A 14,030-nucleotide genomic window follows, 5' to 3' on the forward strand; every position below is an offset into this window, starting at 1 on the left:
CTGCTAATTCTGGGGGATTCACGTCTATTCTTATTTGAACTGGACTTTCGAGGCTTTCCTCAACAACGTCATTTCCTACCGTGCTAGTATTATCGCACGGATTACCACCGAAAATTGTTGCTAACGGTTGTCGAACCTGTTCTCTATGTAGCGGTTGACCGAACCCTATTGTTACTGGTTCCAACCAGCTGAATTCGTTTTCGACGCCGCTTGGATTGCTGCAATCCGTAGGCTGATACGCCTGTTGCTCCTGGCTTTCAGCATCAGGATTGCTGATTGCATTTCTTTGGTGCAAAATTCTTAGGCTTATTTGATTCGCGTTCCGCTCTTCTTCTTTAAATATGCCGCTGACTTCTTGAGGGATGTAGTTTGTTATGTACGACGCGCGTCGTGTCGCCCGCGACCTAAATAACTCCTCCGAATTTAACAGGGTTAGCGACGGACGGAAGTCTTCTGGCGCGTAGTCACCTGCTAGGCACCTAAACAATCGACGCATTCTGTCTTCATCAGCCCCCCTATCCTGCAAACCTAAGAAATCTAACGCTTGACCTAACGTATTCGCGTCCATCGATCTTACGTGGTCTTGTATCGCTACATGCGATCTGCTTAAGTCTATGTACGAGCCAGTTAAAGACATTGTGCTCGTTGAGTATTCTGACATTTAATAGAAGCAGAGCCGAGTCAAATTCAGCGCAACCAAAAAAAAACTCAGGATTCAACAATCCAAGTTACTCTCGAAGTGAATTTAATACCTAGTTGTCGACACTGGAACACACGTTTGCTTTTTCGATTAATACGTGTGATTTAATTTTAATCACTCCATTAAATTTTTATAACGGTAACAATGATTTGTTTTTGAACCGCGATTAATTAAAGTAATCACGCACGTTTTGTGCTACAAGTTTTAAAATCTGAGAAAGAGAAAAAAAACTTACTAATTTGTAAAAAAACAATTCCACTTTAATAAATTATTTGTGAATTTAAATGTTACTAACTCCCTCTATCATGCAAAAAAAAATTTTCTACGCGATTCGAAAAAGCCATTATACGCCGGAGCGGCTGTGTTGATTGTATATGTATTTTTATTCGTACGTTTCTGTACTCAACTACGCAGCTATTTTTTTTCACAAAACCAGGCTCAAAATCTCGCCAAATTTCTCTAAATTATTATCGCGATTTATGCCTTAACATTCCTAATAACACAACAATTTGTTGCACTGCGAGATTACGGCTTAAACAGTAGTCAAGTATAAAAATTGCATCAGCGTGCAAAAAGAATTCTCAAAAATCCATACAATAGTTTGAATTCTTATACTGACTATAGTTCATCCGTCTCACTCGCACTCAGCCAAAAATTCCCTGTCTAACGGGCGACACTGTAAGCATTCGAGCTCTTGGTTCGCGGCGCGCGATGTAAACAATGTATACACTCGCTGTCGCTGGCCGCTCGGTCGTTGACCGTTTCGAATTTGAAGGCTGATGCCTGCCGCTACAAAGTTAAACTGCGCCTATTATTCGACGCTGTCTAATACTTCCTACCGTTGCGGCCAGTTTTTTTTTTTTTTTCCGAGTCTCACTTACGTCTACAATGTGTCGACACTGTAGCACGAGTAGCCGCTGTACAATTTTTGTATACTCGCTAGTTAATTCGCTTGACCTTGACACTCGTTTTGGGGCGCCATTTATAACACTCGGTTAATACTGTCCTGCCGTGTTATAACCTGGGCCAGAAGGGCCCTGTTTATTGTAAATTAACGTCGGGCGTGCAGAAGGCACGGCTCAGCCGACTCAGAGCCCGCGAAGGCGGCGTAGGTTGGGTCGTAGGAAATAGCACACGAGAAGTTTAGATAAGGAAATATATATTCAATTGTAACTATACACGGAGGTGCAAACGCCGCACACTTCGACGAACGATAAAGAGAGACGAGAGATATTACCCTGTCGACGTGAGAGAGTGAGAGTGCAGGTACTTACAACTCGGTAGTGGCAGTAGTACTTGACGCAACGGACGTGGTCCAGTCTCGGACGTGGAGATGTACAGTTCGGACGGGCGTCGCAGCAACTCGTCGGTAACGCACGGACGAATATCGTTCGCTCTCGAGGTGCTCGCAGGAATCACAACAAATCCGCGTATACACGCGAGCTACTCGTGTGGATAGCGCAGCGAGACTAACTCTAGTCGCGGTTCTCCCGGCCGTCGGCACATCGTCGTCATATCTCGCCAACGCTGTGCGGCCAGGCGGCAACCGCACTACCTATGCTCTCACTCTCTGTCTCTATCTTGCCTCGTTTCTCGTTCTCGCTCGTTTCGGCGCTCGTTGGCAGCTTGCTGAAACAATAATCTTATTACATTTAGTACATAATTAGCCGTTAGACATTTGACGTGCACTTGGCCGTCACAACAAAAGTTGATTTATGAACATCGAAGATGTGTCACAAAAAATTACGTGGAAAACTTAAAAATCAACGATTCAGTGATTGAAACACATTGCGGAAAAAGGGTGTAATTAGTAACATTTGCTTAGTACATAACGATGACGACAGACAAATTTTAATATTTTATCAACCTTTAAAGATTCATAAGAAATTAATTTGTGATATACCAGATATCAAACATATTCAACAATGTTCCATTGAATATGATAAGTTATGTGTATGTACTCCTAAGGACATGAAAAATTAATGCATTTTAATTATATTAGAGACAAATATGTATGTCACTTCCGTTGTAAGAGGATTTGTCGGAGATTAATTGTAAATACCAAACGAAATGAACAATAAAGATTTGTATATTTTAAATTAAATAATGTAAATTTATTTTAATATCTTTATATTACTGAGTAACAATTTGTATTTTTATAGATTTTTACATACATTAGAAAGAGAGATTAATCTAAATATTTTTTGTATGGTTTATTTTTGGAAAAATATTGATTAAAAATAATAAATTTTAATTGATAATATCAAAAATTAATTCATAAAAAGGAATTCTTTTTAGATACCAAAAAATAAAAATAAATAATAAAATTTTTTTTTCAATACTGAAAAATAATCCCAAATAATGAGTGATAATAATCGATAATAATCAATATTTCATAATAAAAATAAATAATGATAAATATTAAAAAATAATAACAAATAATAACTAATAAAAATGTCCGAATTCCAACGGCTAGTATTGCTTATTATTTGTCATTATTTGTTAGTATTTCTTAATATTTGTTTTCACTTCCGGGAGGGTGCCAACATTTTACCTAGTAAAAGGTGTTTTTTGAATTGATTTCATAACCTTTTAATGAGTTTCAAATAAACTTATAAAAAAATGTTTAAAGAAAAATTCAATTTGTATTACAGCATAGCATAGTTAAAAGTTTAGGTTTGATTTTTGCAAAATCTACTACACCTGCACTAAAATGCTTTAGATAATACTTTATGCACTTTGTCTTCAATAAGTTTTAATAACTTTATTCGTAATAACAGTCGTTTTTGAGCTATTGTTGAAAAACCACATTTTGACCATTATTATTTTTAATAATGAATAAAAAAAGTATTTGACAGCAATTTTGGAAAACCAAATTATTTGGAAACCGTACAAACTCTACACAAAAATAACCAAAACGGGGAGAATTGTGCTTTTTTTGAGAATTCCGAAGATTATCGAGCGCGCGCGGCCGATCGTTTTATTGCTTTAAGTGCAATAGGCGACAGACCGCTCGGCTGCCGAAAATCCGGGGACTGCCTCGTCTGGGGGATTAGCGAACGCGCGCGTGGCGGATCGCTTTATTGCGGTGAGGCAATAAAGCGAGGAACCGCTTGGCGAAAACTCGAGAGCGTTGTGAACGCTCTCTGCCAGGTCCCGCAGATGCGGGAAACATGCACGCCACACATGTAACAAATATGTGTATAGTGTAATTTGTAGAAATTTCTTTTTGTGTAGAGATATTTTTAGCATCTGTCCTTATAATATAAAAAATAAAACTTTGGGGAAAAATGTATATAAGACTATATTTACCGAGCACTGGGATCGATCTTCAAAACTTGATTTCGAGTTTATACATTTAGAACTACTGTACTTTTTCCTTTCACCGCTTTTACTTTTTCTGTCGATATCATTCCTTGTAGCTGCAAAAATAATTGATGTAAGTAAACGCAGATCATGTATATATGTGCATAGATATAAAATTATTATACATCTGAAGTACTGTAGCTTACCTGCTAAATGCAAAATAATAATTCGAGACCATATTGGATTTCCATTTATAGTTTGGTTGTTAGCTTGAGCAAAATACCATTTTGTGCTAATAAAATTGTTCAGAGGCGTAAGTCGTTGCGGAGTGTACCTCGATGCCTCGCGCCAAGGTAATATTGCGCAGCTGTTGATTGTTTTGTGGGTGAACTCAAAAAAAGGGGGACACAGCACACAGTTAGATTAAAAATGTGTGTATTAAACCTTTGATCAAGTACAAACGTCGTTGAAGCTATCTGATTTTACGTGTTACTTGCTTGGCGGTCAGTAAATGTCTGTTCATGTCCTGTCAGTCGATCTGTCAAGTTGAGATGACGAGAGGGATGAGAGGTTGGAGGGAGGTGAGGGTGGACTTTGAAGTTTGTAACGAATATTGTGTATTGTTTATAAATTGTATAAATAACTGCTTGAAAAGAAAACGAAGAATTCCGAATATATATATATATATATATATATATATATATATATATGTGTGTATATATACGAGCGCATATATAGATATAGAAATAAAGATACCTATATATATATATATACATAATATTAATGTGTACATGTATATAACGACGTGCAGGCGATAATCTACAACTTGGTTTATAAAAATAATTACGCAAATTATTATAATAACATTGAAGACAATTATTGAAAAAATTGTTAAAAATGTCTCAAAAAAAAAGAAAACGGTATTTGTTTGATGAGAATATTCCACTTAATAAATACGCTGTTAGTGAATTAAAAAAACATGTAAAATGACAAAAGGTACGTTCAATAATTTTATAATTGTAATTATGCCATTACATTTACATTTCTGAGTATTATTAATTAACTTAAAAATTAATTTTACAGTTAGAATATGATCAGAGTAAGACAGTAGGATAACACAGCTTAACAGCATAAATGTTGATGATGGATGTAATACTGAGGTTTTATTAGATGATTTTTCAAAATCTTTAGCATTGGATATCTATGTCAGATCAAAATTATGGCCCATCAGAACAACAAGTATTTATTAACGTAAGTTTTAACTAAGTATTAATTATCAAATTAAATATGCTAAACGCAGATAAATTAAATATGCTAAAGCAGACGCTGAGCAAACTCTACACAAAAATAATTAAAAATGCGTGTATAATAATTATGTGTAGAATTGTTCTGTGTAATAAATATCTGTCTAGAATAATTTGGTGTAGTGTATAGGGTTATTTTTGTAAAAAGTTTGCCCAGCGTCCTCAAGCAGTTGTTGATTATTTGCAAGATAGAAAAAGGTACGAGAATAGAAATTAATAAAGTGTTTAACAACTGCTTTTTCAATGTTTGATTTAACCAAATTATAAACCAACCGCAAGTTTATGTTATCTCTATGAAAAAAAAATTTTATCCAAAGTAAAAGGGTTAGGCGAGTTTGATGTATTTCACGTTATATCATGCACGGCAATAACATAATGTAACATAATAGCGTTATTTTATTTACAACGAAATTACAGATTATAAAAGAACTGAGATCAATAAAAAAAGTCAAGTTAATTACAATATTATTTTAAGGTAGTTCTCCACAGACTCTGGAGTCAATTGAGCGACTCAGAATTAAAGTCGCAAAGTTTTTAGTCCAATTGTTTATATGATGATTATAAATGTATTTATACACTTACAGGTTTATTTACCTTAAAATAACAATGTTTTAAAGATATATAAATATTGTTTGAAAGGGCATTGAACTACGCAGTCATGCGGAAAGGTTAGGAATCATACGTTTTTACTCTTTCTACAGTAAATATCTTGAAAATTATTTCGGCTACCCGTAATTTACTTTTAACCATTAAAAAGTATGAACCTTTAACTATCATATACTACTTTGTCATAACCGAATGCAGTGTTTTTATATACTAATATTTGAATAATAGTGCATGCAACCGTACAGTACTCCATTTCTTTGTGTATGAGAGGCCATTTTTAACGAATTTTTTCTCCAAAATGAGTTCAGAAATCGTGGTTTAAAAAAATTCTAGCATATTAATCGAAGTTCAAAGAATCTCGTGTATTTTTCTCATTTTTATCTGCAGTAAATGAATTCTATGGAGAACTACCTTAATTATAATATAGCTAACAGAAAATTGTTATGTTCAATTAAGGGCTGGGTCTAATCATTGCTAGCTTAAACTTAAGTAATATATCGATCAATTACAAACAACTCTCGATACTTACTACGTAACTTGCCATGCCCGTTTCATTTTATTTACAGTGCTGTCTATCGTTAACTTTCTGCTAATTTTATTTGGGTATACATACATTTATAGTCTTCAATTAACTATGTACATATAAAAATAAAAATCTTATTTTTTGTAAAATAAAGCTGGTTTAGGTGACCTTTTTGAAAAATTTTATACATATACATACAGACTTTTATTTATATAATTATAATTATTTTGCGCAGGATTTTGTTGTACAGAATAATATGGCTCTTGTGTGGGATGATTTATTAAGCGATGATGAAGAACTACAACTACCCTCGTGTACAAAGTCAACATCAAATAATATAAGAGAACTCATAAATAATGAAGAATTTTTTAATGTAATATCATTAAATGTAGAAAAAAGTCCAGCGGAATTGTTACTAATGTTATTGAAATTTTCAATATCAAACTCCTTACCAATAACAGGGTTTTCCAATTTATTTAAATTAATGGACATAGTTTTAGGCAGAGTTTTGGTACCTGACACGCGATATAAAATTCATCAGTTGTTTTATGATGATAATATTACACTACACGGGATATTTCCTTCATGTACAAAGTATATCGGAACATTCGAAAATTTTAATCATGTAGTTACTTGTACAAGCTGTGATACGTCTATCAACATGTCTAATCCATCAAGTCAGTGTTACTTAGGTATGCTTGATCCATCCAATGCAATACGGGATTACATAGAAACTAATGAAGATTATTATGAGTACATAGTAAAAGAACGAGAGCATGACAAAGAAAAGATATATGTATATGACGGTGTACTCTATAGAAAATTTCGTCATAGTTTGAACGATTGTGATCGTCATTCATATGCTACAGTTATATTTAACACAGATGGGGCACCAGTTTTTGAATCATCAAAATATTCAATATGGCCTATTTATTTAATTCTGAATGAAATTCCCATCCAGAGCCCAATGAAAAGTGCAATTACTGTTGGGCTATGGTTCGGTAAAGCCAAACCAGTAATGAGTGTCTTTTTAATTGTATTCGTAAATATGATGAATGATTTAACAACAGTAGGTATGTCCTGTACGATAAAAAAGGAAGTATGCTATGTAAAATTTTTTGCATTGGTTGCTACTGTTGATACTGTAGCTAGGGCACCAATGAACGGATCAAGTCAATTTAATGCAAAATTTGGTTGTGATTGGTGTTTACATCCTGGAAAATATTTTCAAGGAAATATGCGATATCCTTTTAGAATTCCGTTACCAAATAATAGAAATCGTGACACTACGATTAAGTATGCAGCAGAGGCAGTTAAAACAGGTAAGCGTATTTTTGGTATCGTAACTGCATCACCTCTGTTAAATTTAAAGAAGTTTGATATTATAGATGGATTTACACCTGACTACATGCATTGCTATGTAGCAGGCGTTGCAAAACAATTTACAAAAACAATTTTAGGACATTTACGTAAAACTGATATCGATTATATTAATCAGCAACTTGAAGCAATTCGTGCTCCTCACCAAATAGGTCGATTATCAAGATCTCTAAACAATAAACAATATTGGAAAGCTAGAGAGTACGAAAATTGGCTTTTGTACTATAGTCTTCCTCTATTAAATGCAGTTATGGACAATAAAATAATTTTAAAACACTGGGCCCTTTTAGTAGATGCTCTACACATATGTTTAGAAACAAACATTACATATGTTGAATTAAATCGAGCGAATGAAATGTTACATAAATTCGTATCAAAAGCCGAAGATCTATACTCTTTAACTTCTATGACATACTATGTACATCAATTACTTCATCTACCGACAAGTGTGTACAGTTGGGGCTCCTTATATTCACATTCGACATATCCTTTCGAATCAGCGAATTGTAAGTTGTTGCAGGCAGTTCATTGTGCTAAGGGAGTTATCTTACAAATAGCAAAAAATGATAAAATTCAGAGGGCCATACGGATGTTGTCTAATAGTATATATCCAACTTGCCTTGAAAGTATTATACAATATTGTGAAAATATTAAAACTCCATTGACAAAAAAAATATTTAAAATATCTAACATCAGCTATGTAGGTAAAGGAACAAGTGCCAACGAAGATATACTTAAAAAATTTAGTATATCCAAAAAGACAAGAGTTTTTCACAAAATTAGTTTTGAAGGATGTTTATTTATGACTTCAAAAAAAAATACTCGATCATGCAATTACTTTGCACAACTTGTCAGTGGAGAATACGTCAAGCTAAAATATTTCTTAGTAAATCATGAGCATAATCAAGAATTGACAATTTTTCAGCCAAAGCCCAGTAAATATTCAGATTTTATACAAGAAATATTAGAATTTTCAAACGAATTTTGTACCGAGACTAATAAAATATCGAAGACCTGCGTATTTATTGAAATTAAAACTACAAGTTACATAATTGCAACACCAAATCAATTATTTTATTAATAAGTAAAATTATATTTTAATATGCATTTATGTGTATGTATTGAATGTATTTACAATTTTGTGATTCATACTTTGTATAAAATAAATAATAACAAAATGTTAGATAGCAAAATATTCCTTATATGATTCCCATCTGATAATATATGTAAATAAATTGCAAAATTAATTCAAAAGTTTTTTATCAACATAAATTATTTATGTTATTCTGAAATATAATTTAATTAAAGACAAAATAAAAAAAGTTTGTAAATGTTTAAATCTCGCGAGTACTCGCACGATTAATCGCGCGAGTAATCGCGTCGCTGACAATTCGATAAAGTTACGCGAGTCCTTGCGCGATTATTTTCAGTAGGGGTGCCCACCAGAGGAAATGGTCGCATTAATTAGAGAATGCGGAGCCGAAGGCACCATACTTATAATGGGTTGTGACCCAAACGCACATCACACATGTTGGGACAGCACGGACTGCAATTCTAGAGGAGAAAGTCTATTGGAGTTCTTAGCAGCAAAAAACATGGATTTTCTCAATACGGGCAGAACCCACGTTCCAAAACGCCGTTAGGAAGGAGGTCATAGACATCACCCTGGCCTCCAGGAACGTGTGGTCTGAGGTTATGGACTGAAGAGTGTCGGAAGAAGTCTCCATGTCGGATCACCAACATATCGTGTTCAGATTCGGCGGACAAAGTATGCTCGATCAGCGCATAAGGAACCCTGGGAAAACAAACTGGGTAGGATACAGAGAAAAACTTAAGGCTAAGATCAGTTGCTTTCCAGTCAGATACGGGACGGTGGAGGACATCGATCACTTCAGTAGGATCCTAAGCGACATAATAATAAGTTTTTACGAAAACAATTGTGAACTTAGGCTAAAGAGGCCATCGAAGGGCGCTCCCTGGTGGAATAAGTCACTGGAGAAACGCAGAAAGAAAGTAAGGCGGCTATACAACCGGTCCAAGCACACGAATTGTGACAAGGACAAACAGGCGTGTAGAGCGGAGCAAAAGAAATATAAAAAGGAGATCAAAAAGGCCAGGGTAGAGGGTTGGAAGCGATACTGCAAAAGCCGAAGCACGTTATCAGGCACGGCCAGGCTGTACAGTGTCCTGCAAAACCAGAAGAAGCCACTGACAGACTTGATCAGATTAGGTACAGGGTACTGGGCAAATAATGGACAGGAGGCCTGATAGAAACCCACTTTCCAGACTTCAGGGAAGGAGCGAGGTCAGAAGCCGTTTAGCTGATGGCCCGTGGAGAGGACTGGAGACTGACGAAATGGGTAACAGACAAGGCAATGATAAAGTGGGCTGTAGGGACGTTTAAGCCCTACAAGGTGGCAGATCCGGACGGTATTTTTCCATCTCTGCTGCAGCAGGGCATGGGCGTATCAGTACCAGCCTTGGAAAAATTGTACCGAGCCTGTCTGGCACTGGGATATGTGCCGGAAGAATGGAGGCAGGCGCGGGTGGCTTTCCTGCCCAAATCAGGTAAGACACATTGCGCGGTCGCAAAAGACTTAAGGCCAATCAGCATGACCTCGTTTTTACTCATAACCCTGGAAAGGCTAATTGACGGATATATTAAGGAGTCATCACCTGGTAGAAGCGCCGCTGCATAGCAAGCAGCATGCCTACCAGACAGGAAAGTCAGTGGACACAGCGTTGGTATACGCGGTTAGCTTCATACAAAAGGGCATGAAAAACAGGGGTTTGGTATTGGTAGCTTTCCTAGACATCGATAATTTATGGATTTTAAACTTTGCATGATTTCATTGCCTAATTTCAATCTTTTTACAATGTTTAAAATGCATTATAAATTAATCTCTTGCTTTTAATCTTTTGTAAAATTTAAAATGTAGGTTTTAAACTTTCTACTTCCAGATTTTCAACTTTGGGTTTAGAGTGCAGCTTATAATGACGTCATAATTTTTATTGACGTCGATACACTGTCTGCTACAAGTCTGTTATTAAGACATTTAATAACTGAATTTATAGCATTGTTTATTTTTAGCAGATATTTTAGAAACTTTTTTCTGGGTTGATCTTGAATACTTTATGGCATCTAAGTACGTAAGGGACTTGTTGTCAGTTTCACTCCTGTTGTTTTGTAACTGTTCTTTCAGAAGGCTATTTTTCTTAGTTAATTTCCACACTAACCTTTTCAAAATCATGTTTTTAGATTTTAGCAGTTCAATATCAGTTTCTTAAGGCGACCTTATCAATTTTTGAGCTTATGTTCTGATGGCTGTTCTCCAAGCAAACTATGAGGTTATTACTAATGAACATTATCTTGAACTCTTCATGTTTTGGCAATTAAGTAAACAATTTCGACGTGAGAGCGAACCAAAGCTGAGTTGGCTATGACAGTGGACTATTACTCGTAGCAAAAAAGAATGTCTTGATGAGAAACTTCTTGTCCAGGATTCTACACGAAATCCACATCATCTGCTTGTAAAAAATGTCTAAATATTTTAAGTATTACAGTTTGAAAACAGATTTATTTAGAGGGTTTATAAATTCGGCGACAGTTGCCAGGTAGAACTAGTCGTTATAAAATTTTAGAAATTGCTATATACATTCACACACATTCCCTATACACACTCACATTCATTTAGACTACGCAGTATACGGTAAAGTTAATCATATGAATAAAAGCGATTAATAATAATGATGCTGTAAAAATTACTATCGTCGTCGCTTGGCGATAACAAAACTTTCTCTTTCTTTCTATCTTTTCGTATAGCGGTCGTTACTATTTGTCTGAACAACAATATAATTTAACACGTGCAACGTAAACCTTACTAGCGCAGCTAATAATCGTCACCGAACTCGGGTTTTAGTAATTTTCGATGACACCGAACGGCTGACAATGCTAATTGTAGCTCGAACTATACAGTCCGGCTTCTCACAACGCTCTAATGCTTTTTGCAGGTCCTCAAATCTGCGATACTCCTCACACACACCTCTTCACAAACATATATACATTTTGCTCTATTCGCACACCCACGAATCGCACTTTTGTGGAGCGTCGCTTGCGCTGTGGCGCTAAATTTAAATTTATCCCTACCTATAAAACGACCATTCCATGCTTTTTGTCAAATTGTTAAAGAATTAAGAGTGTATATTACAAAGTTGAGTAGAATGAAATAATGATTAAGGATGAGAATCGTGCAGTTCTATAATTTAAAGAGTAGTGATCATGTGTTTTTAAGAATATAACAACGTTGTCGAGTATAAAAACTACTAAAAGAATTACACAATAAAATAGCTGAAAAACATAATACAACCATTATGGACGAGGAAAATGAAATGGAAAATCTTGTGGCAGAAAACACGCTATTGAAACAACTAGTAGCTGAACTGCAAGACAAAAATCAGCTTTAGAAAGAAATAATTGAAATGCAAAAACAAAAAAGCACAGAGTCACAGACAAATATAAAATCATATGCAGAGGTTATAAGAGACATAAAGCCGAAACCAAAGTGAGTCCCAAGTATAGTTACAGAGAAGAACGTGCAAATTAAGTATATACGTAAAAAGAATGAAAGCGAAATAGAAGTTAGCTGTATGAATTCAAAAAATCTAGAAACACTCGAGAACGTGTTAACAAGTAAACTTAAAAATTGTCAAGTCAAGGTAGAACAACAAGGTAATCCAAAAATAAAAATTGTTGGTATAGACAACGCTACAAACATGGATGAACTGGACATTAAAAGTGATATTAATACACGCAACTTTAAAAACTTTAACAGCTCATGTAAGGTACTGCACATGTACACCAATAAAAGGAACAAAACCAGCACAGTACTAATGGAATGCTCACCAGATATATACAAGTCAATACGTGAAAACAACAATAAGGTTTTTGTAGGACATCATTGCTGTAAAGCCTATGATCTGATAAACATTACCCCTTGCTATAACTGTGGAAGATACGGACATGATGCATCAAAGTGTAGGAATGATCCTGCATGTATAAAGTGCTCTGATAAACACAATGTGAGTGTATGCAATAACAATAAAATTGAGTGTGTAAACTGTATATTTAACAATAATAAATTCAAAACAAGTCTACCAACAGATCATCTACCAACAGACAGACTGAAGTGTTCTATACTTAAAAAGAAGATAAAAAAATAATCAACTCTATTGATTACCCAATCGCTCCTGTATTACCGGCTTGGGATAAAACAAGTGCAATTAAACAAATACACACAATACAAACTAACAGGCTCCTATACCAGAGGTCAGTAGCACCAAGAAAGAACGTGGGAAAATTCCAAAGAGCTACGCAACTCCAAAGCACCAGTCAGCAGAATTATCCAGCAAATACAGCAGTTGAAGATATTCAATAATGGAAGCACAAATAAATTTGATTGAAGAAATAAAAAATAGTCTAAATGAACAAGAGCGGATTTACAGGAGTGTCGAGACTTTTAATAGAAGTAGTAATAATGATCTTATCCTGTAGTTAAATATCAGAAGCCTAAATGCCAATTTCGAAAAGTTACAAATCCTTCTCAAAAGTCTAAAAATAAAACCGTATGCACAGAGGTATGGAAATTAACACACTATCACTATTATAGAATAAAAGACTACAAATTATATTACAATCACGACGATATCAATAAAAATGATGGTGTTGTTTATGTAAATGAGAATGTTGAATATACTCATGATACAATTGTAATAGGTAAGCTTAAAATACTAAACACAATTATCTCCCTAAATAATAAAAAACAACTAGAGAGCTCATCGTTATACAAGTCACACGGACTAAGTTGTACAGAGTTTAATCAGAATCTCAAAATCTATTTAGATCAGAGAAAAAATGTAAGAAACCATATTATAATTGGTGATTTTAACATAAATATACAGGATTACAATCATATAAGTGTAGAGTTCCTAAACAACCTTCTAGAAAATGGTTTTCTACCCGGATTTGTAAACACCACCAGACCAAAAAACATAACTACAAATGAAGGAACGTGTATTGATAATATCTTTATTAAAACTGACTTCCTGAATACAAAATCGCTAACACTTATGACTCCTATTACGCGTCATTATCCACTATTCTTGGAATTAAAAAATCGAACACTAAAACAAGATAACAAACAGTTAAAAGGAG

General features: G+C 34.7%; 1 protein-coding gene and 1 long non-coding RNA gene across 4 annotated transcripts in view; one reads left to right on the plus strand and one right to left on the minus strand.

Moving 5' to 3' along the window:
• Positions 1 to 14,030, plus strand: part of LOC107981611 — a 325,738-nt gene that overhangs the window by 66,579 nt on the left and 245,129 nt on the right. The gene's annotated exons all lie outside the window — the stretch shown is intronic.
• The window catches only part of LOC116418337, a 265,518-nt gene that overhangs the window by 25,804 nt on the left and 225,684 nt on the right, over positions 1 to 14,030 (minus strand). The window contains exon 3 of the long non-coding RNA XR_004228356.1: positions 4,013 to 4,122. This is a non-coding gene — a long non-coding RNA (uncharacterized LOC116418337). The remainder of the gene's footprint in view (positions 1 to 4,012; positions 4,123 to 14,030) is intronic.

The sequence above is a fragment of the Nasonia vitripennis genome, unplaced genomic scaffold (genome assembly GCF_009193385.2).
Source record: "Nasonia vitripennis strain AsymCx unplaced genomic scaffold, Nvit_psr_1.1 unplaced0244, whole genome shotgun sequence".
Lineage (NCBI taxonomy): Eukaryota > Metazoa > Arthropoda > Insecta > Hymenoptera > Pteromalidae > Nasonia > Nasonia vitripennis.